This window comes from Typopeltis vanoorti, chromosome 2, assembly GCF_054136105.1.
Source record: "Typopeltis vanoorti isolate ZY-2024b chromosome 2, IOZ_Tvanoo_1.0, whole genome shotgun sequence".
NCBI classification, from domain to species: Eukaryota; Metazoa; Arthropoda; class Arachnida; order Uropygi; family Thelyphonidae; genus Typopeltis; species Typopeltis vanoorti.
This window is the reverse complement of record NC_143550.1, coordinates 107,902,732-107,915,734: the sequence shown is the minus strand read 5'-3', so window position 1 is coordinate 107,915,734 and position 13,003 is coordinate 107,902,732. Positions and strand designations below refer to the sequence as shown.

The 13,003-nt window shown below is 36.2% G+C and overlaps 1 protein-coding gene across 1 annotated transcript in view; it reads left to right on the top strand.

Annotated features, from left to right (window-relative positions):
- Positions 1–6,886: 6,886 nt before the first annotated feature.
- Positions 6,887–13,003, top strand: part of Nep3 (M13 family metallopeptidase neprilysin 3) — a 502,574-nt gene continuing 496,457 nt past the window's right edge. Inside the window, exon 1 of the mRNA XM_090407352.1 lies at positions 6,887–6,986. The gene's annotated coding sequence lies outside the window, so the exon portion shown is untranslated. The remainder of the gene's footprint in view (positions 6,987–13,003) is intronic.

Genomic DNA, 13,003 nt, shown 5'->3' with positions numbered 1-13,003 from the left:
ATATGTATATATGTGTGTAGTTTTATTTACGTAATTCGTAATCCTTGCTCTAGAAATCAAACCTCTTTCCCAAGCCACCTCAGGCATCCAGTAAGCGAGGAGGTAGTCTGACACCGGGCAATGAAATTCATCTCACACCTAAAGACAAACACAAGTATCCATACCTACAGCGAGATTAAAACCCACAGCCTGCTGGCTGCAAAGCAGACACGCTAACCACCCGGCCATTTAGACCAAGTTTTTTTTTTTTTTTTGCTCGGTTATCGGAATGTTTCTGCTTGATTATTTTCATCTTAAGTAAAAATATCTGGACGGTTTTATTACAATGACTCTTTATTATTATTATTATTATTTCCTTCAGCAATGCAATGTTTCAATTTCCATTCTTGTATGTGCAACATATTTAAAAAAAAAGAAAAGAAAAAACTTTGCCGTTGTCTCGTTTAGGCGTTTACATATTTTTTTTCCTTCTAAAATACTACAATTCTTCCAATTATTGACTTATTTTTTCGTTATACTGTAGAGCTATATTAAAGATATACAGGGTGATCAAAATTAAAGTATTCCTGATGAAGGCCTTGTGGAGCGCCACCAAGTAGTCATACGAATGCTGGTGAAAATTTGCAGAAATACATTGAGCGTCATGCTGAAGCGATATCTATGGCGGTGGGGATAGTTCCAAATTTAACCACCAGGGGCGCTGCATGATGTACCGAATGTACATGTAATTCAACATGTGTGCGTAAGGAGGAGGAAAGCGACTCAAGCATAAATAACACATTTTTATTCACTTCCGTTATGCATTCACGGGCTGTACTGTTCAATGTGCTGCCTTTACCGGTAAGTCACAAACTGCAACCTTTGCACACTGTGTTCAACAGAAGCCACAATGATCAGCTGGTCGGGACTGACGTTGCTCATATGCTGCTGTCAGCGCTGGTAAGCTTTCAGGATGATCACAATAAAGTCTGTCTATCGAAATCCCCAGAGCCAGAAGTCAAGGGGGGGGGAGGTCCTATCAGGTGAACGAGGCGGCCATACAGTGGGAAACGCACGGCTGATCACTCTGGCTTCCCTGAAGTGTTCTCGAAGAACCTCTCGTATGGATAGACAGATGTGTGGAGGGATTCCATCTTACATGAAAATGATTGAATCCATGCACAGCCGCTGCTGTAGCTGTGATACAACAAATTTGTTTATCACATCACGATACCTCTCAGCAGTAACTGAGCAGGTCACAGCAACCGACTGGCGAATATCCTCAAAGAAGAATGGTCCAATGAAAAACGAAGTTGTAAATCTGCACCAGACAGTAACTGTTGGTGAATGCAAAGGAATTTGTTGGATTGCATGCGGGGTTTTGCGTAACCCCTACCCTGCAACTGTCGGTATTGACAGCCCGTTCAGGTAAAAGTGAGCATCATCTCCCGTAAAATCATCCATGGCCACAGAGCGTTCAACTCCACTCGACTATGGAATGCGAAAATGAATGAATGTCAGGTTTTCAGTCTTGAATTCTGCAGGCGCAACTCCTGGCAGGATTACAGGATTATCTTGATTAGACAGAAATACAGAATCTTCCGTATAATGTTCCAGACAGTTGGGTAAGACACATCCATGTGTCTTGATACAGCACTTACACTGCAGGAACTAACACTCCACAACGTCAGTAGAAACTTCATTCACTTGCTGTGAACTGATTTTTTTGCGACCTCTGCCAGATCAAACTCTCAGCGATCCAGTTTCTTCAAAGTGACTAATCATTCGTCGCAGAGCACATGGAGATAGTGGACCTCGTCGATATTTGTTCAGTCGACGAAATTCGCAACGTGCAGCAACAGCATTGCAATTGCTTAGGTAGTACAGCTTCACGAGCGAAGCACGTTGGGGAAAGGTTAGCACCATCACTGTGGACGGTATTAACAACCAGAATGAAGGGTAAAATCCCGTGTCCATCTTTGTAACACCCCCCCCCCAAGTTGCGTGATATGAAACTTCGATGCATTTGTAACGTTTACAACTCCTTTGGTGGAGAATTTGGAACTGCTTTTTATTTCCCCTCAGGGCCTTAAACAGGGATACTTTAATTTTGATCATCTTGTATTTTGAATCGCGATCTGATTCTGCAGCGTGTTAAATAGAGTAAACATTTTTTCGCAACCATTTCATCATTCACTCATTTACTGAAGGGTCTCCGTAGTTCTTGGTATGGAAATTGCGTTTGCCTAACAAATCCAGCTCATTTGCAAATTTTAACTGGTGTGCAAAGTACTGGTGTATTTTTCTGGTATTAAAATAATGCTAAAATATGTAGTTATTTTATTTTTTATATTAATCACGCTCAGTCAAGTTTGTATATCTATAGCACTATTAGTATTCTGAGTAAATTAATGAGTAGAAAATCCTGGGAACCCTTTAAACTTTTTCTTTTTTTCTTCCATAGAATTCCAGATGCCTCGTTAAGTTCATAATACTGTTGAATGCAGTCCAGTAAATAATTGGCTCTTAAAGAAAATAAATTTCAGCATGTATAGAAATGAACCTAGAAAAAAAGTGCATAGCATTCTCTTGCATAGAAAACCTCAATTACCACAACAATTTTAAGTACAGTACGCCCACAGATGCGAGACTCTTCGACACTTCTGCGCATGTCAAAAGAAGGAGAATCCATTCCGATTATAGGGTAATTAATCCGTATTATGGGATGAGTTGTTTATTATTACACGTCGGAAAATAAACCTCTCTTTTATGATCATTGTAGTTTTTAAAGTGGTAACTATTTTGCTTGTATAACAGTTGGAAAATTTTACCTATAAAACACATGCTTTCGCGTGTTGGGGCGCTGTTCAATTCGTGCATCACCTTATTTCACTCTCCCCTTCAACATGAATTGACCCTTCTTGGCAGCTTACCAACGACGGCTCGCGCTTCTGTGGTCGGACTATACAACCACTTTGATTTGTGTACTGTAGACTGCTTACTTATTACCATCATGTTTAAAAAATTATTTCCTATTGTTTCAAATCGTTTTGCTTAATTTTGCTGCTAAACTGATTTAAACCAAAAGTTAGGGATGAAGAGACTAGTTATAATAAAAAAAATGTTAAATTTCATTACAATTTCCAGCCAGAAGAAGTTGTTAAAAAACATAACAGAACGACACACATACCCTAATATATGCTTTTGCATTTACATTAAATTGAAATTCATCTACAATAGGTTCTCAGGTGAAAAAGTTTGTATACGGTTGCAAACAATTGGACAAATGTCCTCTCCCTGCTTTTCAAATCACAGGCATCTTGAAGGGAAATAATCCGTTCTGAATGAAATTCTCTAGAGAACAGATGGCCACTATTTGCATCAAAGCCCTTCTATCTAGACACTGCCTAAGTATCTATCAGACAGTTTAGATTGGAATGCAAAAAGCAATGCTGAATCCTATTTTCTCATTGGTCAGAGAATTATAATGTGTCTTATTACGGTTATGTTTCGTATTGATTATATAACGATTACTACTAACGATTTGGTTAAACATTTTGTTTTAACTTTGGCTGAAAATTCGTTAAAAAGTAAGCTATTTTTCTGGAAAACAGATTTAGTTTTAAGCAAAGTTCAAATTAAACGTTGTATTTTGCGGTATCAATTTAAATGTATTCGATATACAGATTGAAATTTCTGTATCACTGATGCTTAGCTTCTTCGCTGTTATATCAAGATAGAACGTTTTGCTAGTGCAAGAGCCATGGTTTTTTCTGTGTGCACAATTTACATTGTGATTTCGCGATACTTAATTGGCTGTTTGTTTTCCCAGCACTGAGTTTCTTGTGGGAAAACGACTAGCAACAGAATACAAGTAGTTATGTCTCTTGTTTCTTCTTTGTGTAATGCATCTGCAGGCTGGGGTAAAACTGCGCCATCTAGTGTTGCGTATTTATTTATTAGATGAAAAAAATAATAATATCATGAGTGAAGCATTATGCCATTCATTCAACAATCGGAGTTCTTCCTTTATGAATATTCTATTGCAAAGTACAGAAGTGTTAAATGATTTGCATATACAGTAGATTTATATTATAATAAGAGAATTTTCACTCTATGAAAATAGTAAAGCTAAAAAAGAATTATTTCTAAGCGATGATTTAATTTGCCTTTTATCATTTCTCTTAAAACGACATCTGTGACCATCTGTTCCAGAATATAAGAAAATATAATGATTATTATTCAAAAATTCCGGAATATTTTACACTTTCTGGGGGCGGCAAACTCGAAATTTAATATATTTGTTACTGAGCTGCAAAATATGCTAAAGGAAACTTTGCATAAAAGATAAAATTTTGCATAAATTTGCCTACTCTCTTTGGGGAATATAAGGCATTTACAGTGTTTTTAACATACAATATAGTTATCACTGTAACTTTTGTATAAGTAAAACATGCTCAAAATGCCTTATATTCCAACATAAAATTATTGGTAATTATTATTCTTAAACTAGATGTCCTCCCGCGATGAGTCTTCGGACTCCTTGGAGGTATCAGGAATAATAATAATAATATAATAATAATAATAACTAACAACAACAATAATAATAATAATAATAAAGTATTTCTAATTTATATTCTTTATTTAATATCTTTAATCCATTATACTGACGCTTCTCGGATAAAATTTAAATAGTCATCCAAACGAATATATTAAGTTGAAAGTGCGGCATCAAGATCATCTCCGATTTTCAACGCGGCAAATTCATCTCGATGATTCCAACCTCTAATAACATTACGTAATTTATGGACGAACCATTACCAGGATAAGTTTCTTTTATCCTATACCTACACAAATAAGTGAGTTTGGTTTGCATTCTGAAGGAAAGTAAAAATTAAAAAGTAATGTAGTTTCAAACCAAGAAGAACTGAAAAAATGACTGAGTGATTTGAATTTATTTACCAAGGCAAATAATCCATGTAAGACTATTGAGCCATAGATGGATGATAGTACTTGCGCACGTGTGTGTGTTTCTTTATTTTTTTAAATTAAAATACATATGCAGAAGCTTAATGGCTACAAAGTGGAGGCAGTGACCTGTTCAGTCGATAGGCAATTCCTGTTCAAAAAGAATCGTGAATATTGCTTTATTTCCATCTGTATGACTGTATGAGATTCTGAACTGTCACATTTACTGATACAAACACATCGCATGGGCTCATTTTGCTCAACTTCCTATTATACTTAGTTTATCTACTCGACGTTCTCTTTGACCTTGAAAGCAAAACTCAATAGATCCACTGCAGAAAGCGGAGTAATTGCCACATACGACACGTGACTTGTTGCGACGAAATCTGAATCTGACCTTGACGTCTTAGTTATCTTGTAGCCCCTCGTTGCTGTAGCAACGTGTTGGTTTGTTAGTGAAACTGGGCGGGAGTAGAATCGCTTGTATAAATATAGTGAAACAGCGACAAGTGCACACACATACACACACACAAAAAAAAGGCGGATGCATTCAATGATGGATCTGTTACGAACTTTCTTTTTATTTTTGAAAATGCTTAAATGCAAATATACACAGTATATATAGCCATAAGTAAACAAATAAAACTTGAGAAGATGGTTCTTTTCCTCAAGTTATTTGCTTAATACTCGTTTATGTCTAGCGTTTTAAAATAACTACTAAATAAATCAACGTCATCTTCACATTCCTACATGAGATAAACAAGAAATTTGCATTTAATTTTGCTCAGACGTGGCGCATGTATATCTAAAGAGTGAACACCTCCCTATTAAATTTAAAATGCTCTCTCTCTCTCTCTCTCTCTCTCTACAAAAAAGAAAAAAAAAAGAAACATAAACCATCGATATTTCAGTATTCGTGTTTCAAAATATGCCTGAAAAGATATTTTTCACGGTTGAGCAATATACGCAATTTTTCAAACATATATATGAGCTAAAATACCACATGACATACTCTAAATGAAACACTCGGCAAAGTAAAATAATATTTAAGAGATAATTAAATAACCTTAAAATATTAGCATGTAATTTTCTAAGATTAGAGAATTGTTGATATTTTTACGATAACAGAATATAGAAAAAATAAGTTGACAAATCAACGTCTGTATACATGGGCAAGAAGAGGACGGAGAAATAATATAGTTAAGTCAAGGAAGCCATGCTTATTACAATTTATACTTTGGCGATAAACGATCGATGCGATATGAATGTCGGAAGTTCTCAATGCCTTTCCTGTAACAACAATTTATCTCCCTTCCTCCTACCCTCCCACCATCAGTCTTCGGATTTCGAGAGGATGGTTTCCGCACGCATACGCCCCCTATGGGCGAAGAGGGGAAGTAAATACAAAAACATGGCGTCTCCCTGAGGCACCGAACTGTCGTTGTCAAATCACGGTGATATCGTAACCCTCCCGTATTAACGATATCTACGCATACCCCCTTGAGGTAAGTCCCCCTAGAATTTCCGTGCTTGTATTGTACGGTTAGCGATAAGATGCGCGCGCTGGCACACACCCATCCATCCACTCACACAAGCATACATACAGGTAGTCACATCCTCTGTGTGTGTGTGTGTGTGTGTGTGTGTGAACGTGGTTCCCGGCCGGACTTCTACAGTTTCCCGTTAGCTTATCATACGGTCTCTGCAAGCAGCGCTGGTCGCCCGCGCAGCTGAACAATGACGTTGAATTCCTGCAGTAATGTAACAAACACCGGCTGCAGAGGTGCCCCGTTGTTATCGCAACTGAGGGGAATTGTCGTGTGCATGTTCGGTGGAGTGCCGTTCTTTGCTGGTGTCTGTCTGTCTGGAATAGTGTCGTGCATGTGAACGCGTTGGCTCGAGTGAACGATTGACACAGTGTTCATCCCGAACGTTTACATAGTCAGGTTCTTTCCCCTGTTATGAATGCTTTGCTGTAAAACACACTGCTAATACAGGGTTGAACGTTCCTCGGATAAACCTATTTGGGTCATTACTGGGTAAGTGAATTTGTTGCTTATTGTCGGAAATGAAACTTAAGATTGTATTGTGGATTATCAAATAGGTTGCGCTCTTTGAAGTGCTTGACCAGTTGCTGTTGTATGACCGTCCACCGACTGAACATGTCACTGTAGCCGTTTAGCGTGGACATGAACTTATTGGTCTTTTGAGAATAGCATTATACTGAGGGTCTAGTGATGGAAGCAACTTTTTTTTTTTTTTATGGGTATTGCTCTACCACAGAATAATATAACTGGAAAATATTATTTCAGAAGAACAAAGAATAAAAAAATTAATATATTTTAATAATAATTAATATTAATATTATTAATAATTTTTTATTCTTTAAACATGCGAGCATGTGATCAATGAAATTTATTATTTTGTTCATATATTAATTAGTTGTAATTAATATTATTACTATAGAAGACGACATAAACCGGTGTGTGTGTGTTTGTGCAGGACTTAAGGACACATATAATGTGTCATATTATGTGTGCGAAATGATCTTAGTTAAGGAATATGTGTGTCCTTAAGTCCGATCACAATTAGCTGTTATTTTGCATTAAAAATGTACACATATTTTAAGAAAGTTCTCCTAACTCTCGTATATCTATAACCTTCAGGCATAGTGTATTAATTATTCACACATATGCAGTAATAAAAAACCAAATGTCTCCTTTCCCGAATTTAATGCTTAGGTAGTGCAATAAGAAGACATTTCATGCAGAATGTCATATGACTATGTAAACCATCATATCACTGCTACTTCCAGAAATTTCAATTTGTTAATACAAATTCAAGTTTGGTTATTTAATTTCTGAATCATCTCTTTTTAACTCCTGATAGTTCAAAATGCTGTGTAGAAACCTTTAAAATATTTGATATATTATTTTATTATGACTGTATCATTTTATATATATATATATATCCTTCCATTGTCATTTTTCATGAATTAAGCTTAGTATCCTATAACTTTCAGATAACTTGGATTCTTACAAACATAATATTGGTTAAATTACACACGTACGTGTATTAGTGGGTGTGTGTGTGTGTAAACACACACTGTCGAACTTAAAATATAATTTTTGTTTTCCTTTCTAAAGGGTGCATGAAAGAAAACGTGATGAAGGAATCAGAACTACAAAAATTATTCAAGTAGTATACAATTGTTGTTGCATAAATAAAAGTAGCATGAATGGAAAATATAAAGAACGAAAATTAATACTTCTAAACAGAGTTCAGATCAACATTAATAGAAAAAACAATGCGTTTCAGAATATTAAGAAACAATATTTCAAATAACGAGAAACTTAGACTTTTTTTCATATTGTTGTCATAAAAAACAAAACAACTATAGCAAGAGGTTTGAGAGTCTTTTCGCGTGTATATAAAGAGAGATAAAAATCGAAGTTTCCGGTTATTTCAAAACTGAAATCATAGTGGAAGAGACGAGGAAAAAACGTGCAGGAATGATTGATGGAGGCAATTACTGGAATTGCTGGATATCCGCCCATAAGAAGACTGGACATTACCTAGTCCAGAAATGGAAAATTCTTCTCAAAACTATAACCAAATTTTAAAAAAAATAGCGCAGTCTAACAATACATATACAAAGTTAATAATGTAGATCTGTCTGATTATGAATATGGTTAGAGAAAATACCGAAACCTTAAAAATAATATTTTGCAAGGGAAAAATGAAATGTGCATTGTTGCAAAACTTCCTTTCTTCGAACAGTTCTCTACTAACTGCGGAATTTTCACCTGTCTGTTCTTGTTAAGGAAAGGTATGAGTTTAAGACAAATTATTTCCCTCTAAGAACATGTCCTTACCCTTTGATAATTTACTGTCGATCCTCCGTAGCTCAGTCGGTATGAATGAAGCCCTTTGGTCGGAAAGACCTGGGTTCGATTACCGTCCAAGATGTGAAGAATCTTTATCTGGTCTCTTTCGACTAAAGGTGAGTTAGCTAGTCTCATACGGAGGCAGGGTTTTTTTTTTCACCCGAAAACTCGGGTGAACAGGCAAACCGGCCCCGTGAACACACACACACACACACACGGATCTACAGTCATAAAATTCATACTCAATCCTCCTAATTAGGAGGGTTCAATCCGTTCTAGGGGACGGGAGAGGAAAGGGGGAACCCATACGAAATAAATAAATTTACTGTAACTAATTTTCATTTCCTTTAACAAAGCTAGTATTAAGAGGTGTTCAAAAACATGAATTTGCTTGCTATTATATATATATATATATATATATATATATACACTAGGGGAGCTCCCCCCCGACGCCTACGGCGCCCCCCCCCCCCGAGTTCCGGACTGGTAGGCCAGTTCTCCTTGAATTCTGATGACTCGAATTTTGAAGACTCGACACTCAGGGTAGCCCCTGCGTGTCGAGTCTTCAAAAGGGGGAACCGCTCTCCCCCTGGCTTCTACGGCGCCCAACCCCCGAGTTCCTGACTGGTAGACCGGTTCTCCTTGAATTCTGATGACTCGAATTTTGAAGACTCGAAAGGGGGTTCCGCCTCCCTTGCTCCTAAGCCCCTCAGAGTTCCGGGCTGGATACTGAACACGTACTGTTATTTTGATTGTTTGATTTGTAGGATGCAGGTTTTTCATTGTTTAAAAGCCTACATCCGTTTCAAAGCTGACGTCACATCCGTTTCCAATTTCAGCTTATCATTTTATAATATAGAGTTCCAATTTCAGCTTGCCAAGTAAAAAACTTGCCAAGTTGTTTGGCTTGTGCTTTAGAACTCGAATATATTAAAAAAGGATTGGGACGCCCTTCTCATGTTTTAGAATGAAACACACTGATATGTACATTCCTGTCTTCACGCGTGGGCTATACCACTATACCAAAGACATTCCAAAGACTACAATCGAATGTTTCTATTACTGTACAATTCAGGAAAAGTTAATCAGAATACAGATTTGGACGATAGCCACCTGTATACTTAGGTGTATAAGTAAAAGGTGAGACTACTTAGTTGTATGTTTACATTACACTAAATGCCTAAGTACTATTACTACTACTACTAATAATAATAATTAGTTGCCGCTTATAATGAGTCTTGGGCCAGCTATTTCTGATCGGTGCTACCAGTGGAAATTGAACTAGCCACTCACTCTCCAAAAGCTAAACACTGTTACAAGTGAGGGCTGTAGCCGTATTTAGGGAATAAAACGCATTTAGGAATGATTTAGGAATGAGTGAAGTTAGGTGGCCAGGATCAGGCAAAACTCAAGTTAATGACATGACAATGTGTTATTCTGGAAGTAGTGAAAACAACCATCAAAACGGAGTTAGAATAATATTAAACAAAGATGTCAATAAGTCACTGTTGAGCTTCATCCCCTACTCAGATAAGATGATGTTATTAAAACTGAAAGGTTAACCACTAAATGTTAATTTTATACAGGTCTATGCCCCTACTGCTGACAAGAGTGATACCGAGATCGAAGAATTTTATCATTAATTAAAAGAACTAATGAAAAACACAAAGCATGATATTAACATCATCACATGTGATTTCAATGCTAAAGTTGGGAAAGGTAGAAGTGGAGATGTAGTTGGTGAACATGGACTGGGAACAAGAAATGAGAGAGGCGACCGTCTTATTCAATTCTTCCAGGAAGAGGAGCTAATAATCACAAACACATGGTTTAAGCTACCATCCCGAAGGCTGTATACTTGGCGATCACCACAGGATAATAATGGGAATATAGTCAGAAACCAAATTGATTACTTGCTAATTAATCAAAGATTTCGAAGTTCTATAAAGAGTACAAAAAACCTATCCTAGTGCAGATATTGCTTTTGATCATAATCTATTGGTGGCAGAGTTAAAACTTAGACTGAAAGATATACTTAAGAAACATCAACAAAAAAGGTTTGATTTAGGAAAATTAAAAAAACACAGAGATAAGAAACAAATTGAGTCAAAATCTGAATCAAGAACTAGCACTTATCAAGAATGATGACATCATGAGGGTTGATGAATCGTGGGACAAATTGAAATCTGTCTTCATAGAGAAATGTACCTTGTGTCCTAATAGAGCAGTAAAAAAGAAAGATTGGATAAATGATGAAATTCTTTCTCTCATGGATCAACGCAGATCATATAAAAAGAATAATACAACAAACTATAAAGAGGTTCAAAAGATTATTAAACGCAAGATCAAAGAACCAAAAGAAATCTGGATGAATAAAAAATGTAAAGAAATAGAAATTCTACAGGAAAGCATGACGATTTTAATCTACACAAAAAGCTGAAAGAGACTTAACGTATATTTATGAAAAAACAATTCTGTATCCTTCGAAACAAAAAGGGAGATATAATATCCGAAAACGATGACAAAATATAAGAATGGGTGAAATATATAGAACTCTTTACTGATAACAGACAGAACCCAGAAAATACTTATGAACATATGGAAGGTCCAGGCATTCTAAGATCAGAGGTAGAATGTGCACTAAACTCAGCTAAAAATGGTAAAGCCTTAGGCCCGGATAGAATATCAGCAGAAATAGTAAAGTTATTAGAAGGTGACAACATTAATATATTAGTAAAACTATTTAATAAGATCTGCAATACAGGCATAATCCCTCAAAACTGGTTACAGTCAATCTTCATCATGCTACGTAAGAAAAGCAAATGCTAAACCTTGTAATCACTATAAAATGATCAGCCTAATGAGTCACGTTCTCAAAATGTTTCTGAAAATAATTCAAAAAAGAATATACAGAAAATATGAAGACACCATCAGTGATACCCAATTCGGCATTAGAAACGGTTTGAGAACAAGAGAGGCTCTTTTCTGTTCTCAGATCTTATTCCAAAAATGTATTGACCAAAACTAGAAAATATTCATTTGCTTCATCGACTTCGAGAAAGCATTTGACAAAGTCAAACATGCTAAAATGATTGCACTATTAAAAAGAATTGGATTATATGGTAAAAACATCAGGATCATTGAAAACTTATTAACTTATTTAGGAACATTAAACGGATGCCAAAAGGCATCTGTTTAAGTTGATGACATTATTACAGACTCCATTAATATCAAACGAGGAGTAAGGCAAGGATGTGTGCCTCTTCTTTTTTTTTAGCATATACTCAAAAGCCATATTTCAAAAAGACTTGAAAGGAAGAAAGGAAGGAATTAATGTAAATGGTGAAATCATCAATAACATTCGATATGCTGATGACATAGCTCTCCTGGCTGACAATATTCAGGACATTCAAAATCTTCTGGAACTAGTGAATGAAGAGAGTGAAAAAATGGGATTGAAAATAAATATCACCAAAACTAAATTTATGGTGATAAGCAAGGAACCAATTCTTAATTCAGCACTTTCTTTAAATGGAAAACAAATAGAAAGCGTGGCAAAGTTTAAATATCTCGGGTGCTGGTTAAATAACGATTGCAATCCAGAAATGTAAATAAAGGTTAGAAGTGAAATGGCAAGAAAAAATATTCTCTTGATGAAATCAACACTTTGTAACCGCAGTTTAAATTTAGAGCTTAGAGTGCGCATGGTTAAATGCTATGTATGGTCTGTACTGCTGTACGATGCAGAAACTTGAACCTTGAAGACAACATCAATAAAAAGACTTGAAGGCCTTTGAGATGTGGTTATACAAACAAATGTTAAAAATCCCATGGACAGAAAAAACGTTCAATCAGGAAGTACTGGAACAAATGAGGAAATCAGGTGGACTTTTAGATACCATAAAAAAAAGGAAAACTGAATATCTTGGTTTGGTCACCTACTTCGTAATGAAAAATGCAAGATATTTAAATTGATTATAAAAGGGAAGATAAATGGAAGAAGAGGACAAGGAAGACGAAGAAAATCTTGGCTGGCAGACATCAGACAGTGGACTGGCGTGAACTCTGAGAGACTGCTCAGAGTGACTGAGAATCGCTCAAAATTTGCCAAGGTAGTCGCAAGTCGCATACCTCCGATAGGAGATGGCACTCAAAGAAGAAGAAGAAGA